Source organism: Emydura macquarii, unplaced genomic scaffold (assembly GCF_026122565.2).
Source record: "Emydura macquarii macquarii isolate MOO-44397 ecotype Brisbane River unplaced genomic scaffold, CSIRO-AGI_Emac_v2 contig_295, whole genome shotgun sequence".
NCBI lineage: Eukaryota > Metazoa > Chordata > Testudines > Chelidae > Emydura > Emydura macquarii.
Genome location: NW_027130432.1, coordinates 9,964,179 through 9,971,198, shown reverse-complemented (window position 1 = coordinate 9,971,198; position 7,020 = coordinate 9,964,179). Strand labels below are relative to the sequence as shown.

The window sequence follows — 7,020 nt, the reverse complement described above, 5'->3', positions numbered from 1 at the left end:
ATGGCAGCACCATGGAGAGAAGGTACATGTGTCCACCAGCTATGTCAATCCATTGCCCAAAACCCCAAAGTGGAGGGCATATAGCAGGTTATAGCCTCTGGCAGAGCCCAGATGATGCAGTAGTGGGTGCAAAATAAAACTCTGACTCCTCCATGCTTGCGGTGGGTTGGAAAGCAAGATTCTCTCCCATTGCCCAGCTCCCACTTATCATAGATGCCCTGGGCAGATGCCTGAATATTTATATTGTACAGGTGATTAGAATTCAGCCCCAATTGAATTAAAGGATGGGTGCTGAATTGATTAAGTGCAAACCTTTTACAAGGGGCTAATTCTAAAACATTCTGTGGTATTTTTGATCAGATATCTTTAAAATCCAATATCCAGACAGTTCATACTGTGAAACCACCCATATAGAAACGAGACAAAGTGCTCTATGACTCAGTATATTTGCAATTCTAATTAGCGATTGGCTGACTTTGAGTTACTGCCTAGAGTGAAATTCAATTGGCTCTAACAACTCTAACTTATTTGTTCTATATAAGGCTATATAATTAGGTTTGGATATTGACTCATACTCATTAATACAGGGGTGTCAAACTCGCTGATGGTGACGGGCCAAATTCTCATAAACTGCACTTCACAGGGGCCATGCAATACCCTCCGCCGAAAAATTTGGGCCATCTTCCCCTTTTCGGCAGCATGGCATCAGCCCTTTTCGGCGGCGGGATTTCGCGGGGGACCGTGTTGCTGGACTGAGTGCATTGCTGCTTTAAGGGATTTCTCTGCGTCCGGCATCGACACTTTAAGACATTTCACGGACTCTTAAACCGGCAATGCCGTAGGCAGAGAAATCTCTTTAAGTGCCAGTGCCCTCACTTTGGGCGGCAGCACGTCTCAAAAAAACTGGCCAGACGCGGGCCGGATGTTTGACACCCCTGCCTTAATAAGTTTTATTTAGATAAGTGTGGATACATGTATAAATGGTATAGATATACTGTACACATTTAAAGAAAAACTGTTTTAAGACTTCAAGAAAGCACTGATAAAGTGGCTTGTTCTTCAGAAACCTACACATGTTCAACTTTAAGCATATGAATAGGCCCATTGAACTCCATTAAACTATTCCCATCCTTAAGTCTTTGCAGGAATTGCAATCCTAGTCAGTGACTTATAAATAATCAAACTCTTTAATTTTGCTCACTCTCAAACTATATGTAAAAATGTATTCAATCAGAAGTTTTATAAAAGTCAAAACCATAAATTAAAGTCAAATGGCATATGCATCTAAAGACTACAATCTTTTCAAAAGTAATTTAAATCAAGTTAAATACCACAAATATTAATTACTAAAAAAGGAATGTGGTATAAATATCATGTAAGTACAACATCAAATAAAGGTTCCTTATAAACTAAACATCCAAGTCAGCTGCACTTAAAAACAAAGAATTAGAGATAAGTGAGGGAAATAGTAGGTTAAGTATGGACAAGGCTTTCCCCCCTAGAGACACATTCAGTTTTGATAATTTGTGATGAGTATGGTAGTCTCAAGTAGCTGTTGTCAGTATTGCAAAATAATGCATTATTGAGATGTACTGGGATTGCATTGTGAAGAACCTTACACAGTATCTCTCTAATGTGATTTCCTGCTTTAGCTAGTGCCATCAATTTCTCACCTTCATGAGAACTAAAATAATCACTAACAATGATTTAAAACAGAAAAAAGTCCACCTTTACAAGTGATCCAATGAAATAAAAGCTTTCTTGTTAACCCGCTCTATACAGTGCATCTTTGTAAAGCTTTTCAAGATACACAATAGATATGAAACTATCTCTACACTATTAACTGTCTGTGTTCATTGGCTGTACTAATATACTTTGACTAAAACTATGGTTGTAGTTGGAAAAGTGCCTAACATTGCCCTTGAGAAACTCAGTACTTGTCTTTCAAGTAATTCCAGATCAAATGTGCTGTTTATAGAAGAAAACACTTTTCTGCTTAACTATTAGCAGTGGAGACTCACATAGGAGCTGAAAAATAATTAACGGATTGTGTGAACTACACTAGAATCTAGCTTGTGCTCTTAATGTGTAGTGGCTCTGCAGGGTTAACAAATAAAATATTTGTGACATGCTGTGCCTATGACTAAGGGTCCATAGTGCAAATTGTGCCATAGCCTTTTATTTATGTTATTTCTCAAAACTGCCCTCACTGTTAGTATAAGCAGAGGAGCTAAATTCAGAATGGATTGTAAATTACACCCTCAGTTCTAGAGGGGGTCGGTCCTTCCAGGTCAAGTTTGAAGCACAGTGGCAGTAGAGAAGCTTGTAGTGCTATTTATTATGTGCATCAGCAGGAGACTTCACTTTCCACTCGTCAGAAAGGAACAAAGCTGGGGTCCTTTTTCAGATGGCCCCATAGCTCCTGCCTTGTAAAGGTAAATTAGAGAATTTAATCTAGCTGCCTCTCCTCCAGGATTGACCATCAGAAGTTTCTAACCTAGTTCAACTTCAGCCACGCCAGCCTGGTGCGCCTGCTGCTGGAAAGGCAGGAACTGAATAAAAGTGCAGTTCCTCATCAATCCAGTGGATTTAACTTTAAGTTTCCTGCCAGGTGTGCTGCAGGAATTCAGTCGTCTTCTCTCACGCAGCTCGCTAGTTGCGGGGACGGACGACTCTTGCCCTTGGAGGCACAGTGAACAGGAACTGACTGTTCTACCGACCCCCGTCACGCTCACAGGCGCTCCCCAGCAGTGTAGGTGCCTTGCACGTCTAGCACAACACCACAGGCGTTACAACCAGGGCATCTCCCGCGGCGGCGGCAGCAGCCCTTCTCTGTCCCCCGGGATGTCCACAGCATGGCATTACTGAGGGGCTTAAATCCCCCCACAGCACGAGCGTGGAGAACACCCGAGCTCCCCGGAAGGCACAGACAGTTGTAGCTGCCTAAGCTACGTTACGCCGTCATCACGTGCACGCGAGCTAGCCTAGCCGCTGCAGGGCCATGCACGCTGCAGCAGCACCCACGTGTAACGTAACGTGACGTGTGACTGGCCAGAGGCCAGCCCCCCCCCGGCCGAAAGGCCTGCCGCCGTGGCCGGAGCACGCTAGCTCGCGACACCATTCATGCTTTTGCTCATTTTCTGTATCGTTCTCGCAGCGTTACCCGTACTGAAGAAGTCTCGCGAGACTCCCCTAACGCGCGCGCGCGCGCAGACCTCTCGAAGGCTGCGGAATCTTGCGCATGCGTCCCCTCCGGTTCTCTCCCACTCCGAACGCTGAGCGTCAGGTCACGTTCCTCAGTCCCTGTTGCCCCGCCGTCTTCTCGCGAGACGTTGTTGGTAAACACACCGCTCAAAATGGCGTGTGGAGGCGGCCCTGCGCACGGTGCTTCGGCGGAGACACGGTTAGAGGTGGCGGCTGGGGGCGGGTGTTGTTGCAGCGGCGGCGGGAGTGTTCCTTTCGCCGTGCTCGAGCGGCTGCCTGCGCCTCGTCAAGGGGCTGGGGTGCATAGAGCATGGGGAGCGTCTGTGTGGGGGGAGTCCTAGAGGGGTGGCGGGGGGGATGATTGCAGCGCAGCCACAGAAGGGCCATAAAGGATGAGGGGGCATCTCAGGGAACGATGGGATGAATCATTCCATGATTGCCCGTTCTGTTCATTCCCTCGGAAGCGCCTGGCGATGGCCACTGTCTGGATACTGGGCTGGATGGACCGTGGATCTGGCCGTTCTTAGGAGGGGGCACATAATAATGAAGTGAGGGACATGTAGCGCAGCCCTAGCAGGGTGAAAGAGCTATATAGCTACTGGGGGGAGGGGGTTGTAGGGAGTTAGGGTTTTTTTTTTTAGGTAAGGGGCATACAGTTCTTAACAAGCCTGAAGTTGCTTTGGTTCCTTGTTCCTAGCTCCTTATTCGAAGGCTAAAACTATTTAAAATGTATTAAGGTAAAGTTAACTTTTTAGAAATTTCATCAAATTAACATGATTGTGATCAGAATGGAATTCAGTAATTAACTAGTTGACTGTACATGACCAAATACATCCTTAACACTCCAAGTGGCACGTCCCTGTGACTGACAATGTTAGACTGTCCTGAAGGAGCTGGGGCATGCCACTCCTCAACCCGAAGCTTTGTTCCTGTGCAGTATGCTGCTACCTCGTACCTTCATCCCACTTTTATAGTGTGAGTGGTGCTTGAATAAGGAGCTGGGTTTTGACTGTATGTGACAAAAGAAATCTTGGGTCACCCCAAGTGACACATCCTGATGACTGTCAGATGGAAGGAGCTGGGACATGTCCTATCCATAACAAAAGCTTCTTTTTTTGAAGTAAACTGTGAAATATTGTACCGTCTTTGCTAAAGTCATGCAACAATCAATTGAAAGCAACATTCAAATAGTTTATTGCAAATCCATCTGTAATGTTTTCACAAATTATATGGATAACTACACAGTAAGGAAGTCTTGTGAGTACGAATAAGAGTTCCTAAACAAACTGAGAACAGGAAAGTGGCTTTATTTATCAAAATTTAATTGCATAAGAAATACATTTGTGACTAATGTCTCTTATTTGATGTACACATCAAATAACATGAAAGAACATAGGCACGTATGACCCCCAAATAGCTATGCTTGTTAACCCTGTACAAACATACAGAAACGAGCTGAATGCACACTGCTCTTCTGATTAGTTTCTGATGGCTTACAGAACACAGAGAGTACCTCTAGTTTACTTAAAGGGATGCTACCCTATACTAATGGATTACAACTAGTTGAACTATTGAGTAGCTTTAGCGTTGCTTTGAGACTTGTACAGTTGCAGTGTGGCTTAGTACACTTTGATTTTCTAGGAACTGAGCGAACTCTTCCTCTGTGGCTGGAATATCTCCACTTTTTTTTTTTTCTTTTTAATTCCATCATAGAAAGGTCAGCTCTCAGTTTGATCAAGTTTGTAGAGACATACAAAATGGTTCCCTGCATTGTATGTTGTTCCAACAACTTTGTATCTGTAATAACACCAGTTTTGCTTTAATAAACCGCTTATGCAAATAACTTAGAAGTCTTCCAGTTAATCAGTATTTGAAACTTAATTTTAATTAACACTTTGTACAGATTACCTGTATGACAAATGAGGGCTTTTTTGTAGTTTACAGCATTTCATTTTCTAACTGGTTGGTGAATGGCATTTGAAAAATTACTATTCAGTTCTTGGTTATAGCAACAAAAGGGCATTGTGCTTTTTTTCTACTTACTTAGTTGCTATCATGCCCTTTAATCTCTGAAGGAAATAGTTCAGAGTCCAATTTTTCTGTGATCAAATTTAACTAAGTGTAATGAGTAAGATACATGATTCACCATTAATGAAATGATGTGTATTCAACGGATGTAATCTATTACACTTGTTCACTTTGACTCTGAAACTGTATAGTAAGTGAAGAAGTTATTTATTAAAAAAAAATTGTTAATGGAACAAGTGGTGTTGTCAATGTTGATTTGGTGGCCCCTATATTCACGCATTCATGAGGAAATGTCTTGTAAGTTCCCATTTTTTGCACAGGAGAGGTGCTTCTGCACAACTTCTTGCATAGAATTTCTGTGTAATTTGGTGCTGTCTTCCTCTCCATAAAGTAGCTTTTATGGTCTGCAATCCTGACACACACTGCATCTAACATCCACATGTAGGGAGAAGCTTTCGTAAAGGTGTTTTGGGAGCCCGTTAGAGGGATTAATAGATTTTTTTTTTAAGGCCAGAAGAGAACATTAGATTATCTACTCTCAATTCCTGAATAGCAAAGGATATGGAATTTCATCCAGTTACCACTGTGTTGTATCTAATAAATTGTTTGATCATTCTGGATTATATGCTTTGACATCCAGTCTTGACTTCAAGACAGCAAGAAATGGAAAATCTGCTATTTCCATTTGAAGTTTGTTCCAGTTGTTAATCAGCTTCACTGTTAAATTTTATGCCTAATTTTTACATTGACTTTAGCTTTGGCTTCTAAACATGCCTTCTTGTTATACTGTTCTCAGCTAGGTAAAAGAGCTAGAGCCACAACTTTTTCCTCCTCCTGAAGGTTTTTATATACTCCCAGAGCTTGGTTTTTACATCTATCTGCTAAGACGTAGTAAAGCTACAAGTGCCTTGTCTTCACTAGAGTTTCGCTATGGCAACACACCTTTTCGTAATGCGGATGCACTCAAAGACTAGATCAGCACTAGGGAAATAAAAGGTTATGAACATGCTAGTAAATTGTACAAGCTTGTGAGGCCATGCATTTAACTTGAGGGCATTTCCCTATCTGTTTTATCTGTACGTATGGCAATAACTTTTCAAAACTGTACGATCAATTCCATAATTTCAGGAAATATTCTAGGCATCTAGCTATCAGTGGAAAGAATCATACTGATTTTGTGGAAAACTGGAAAAGAAAAAGGGGGCAAACTGGAGGCAAACACAGTCCCTTTCCTTTGCTACTTGAAACTATGGTTATATTAAACAATCCAATTAATCTAAGAAGCGGTTGCTGTCATCCATTAATGCCTTCCAGAACTACTGAACCCTTATTTCATCTCTGCCTGTCCTCCTAAGATAATTTAAAGTGTTGACACCCTATGTGACTTATCACCCAGACAGAAAGATGACACACAACAGGGTGCATGGAAAATCACTACCAACAGGACCCAGGTAGAATGGGAGGCCCTAATGTAGGGAGAGGGGGAAGCAGGAGGACACATCCTCAGATATGAGGTAGGTGGGTGTTGCAGAGAATTACTCATATAGAGGGGGATGGGAGAATGGTGAACAGGCAGAGGTGGAGTGGAATGGCAGAATGCAAGGAGCCCCTGTTGTGCCATCAGCTGGGCTTATGTAAGCTAAGAATTGTGTGCCCCCTTCACCCTCTCAGTTTCTATTACAATACTATTTTAGGCGATGCACATACAAAATTATTGTAGTTTGAATATATGGTAGCTGATTGAGGTACATCTAGGACTCCTCAGTAGAGTCGACAGCTGTAGAAGCT

General features: G+C 42.6%; 1 protein-coding gene across 1 annotated transcript in view; it reads left to right on the top strand.

Annotated features, from left to right (window-relative positions):
- Window positions 1-3,129: 3,129 nt before the first annotated feature.
- MBTPS1 (membrane bound transcription factor peptidase, site 1) overlaps window positions 3,130-7,020 on the top strand; it is a 45,640-nt gene continuing 41,749 nt past the window's right edge. The window contains exon 1 of the mRNA XM_067551866.1: window positions 3,130-3,403. The gene's annotated coding sequence lies outside the window, so the exon portion shown is untranslated. The remainder of the gene's footprint in view (window positions 3,404-7,020) is intronic.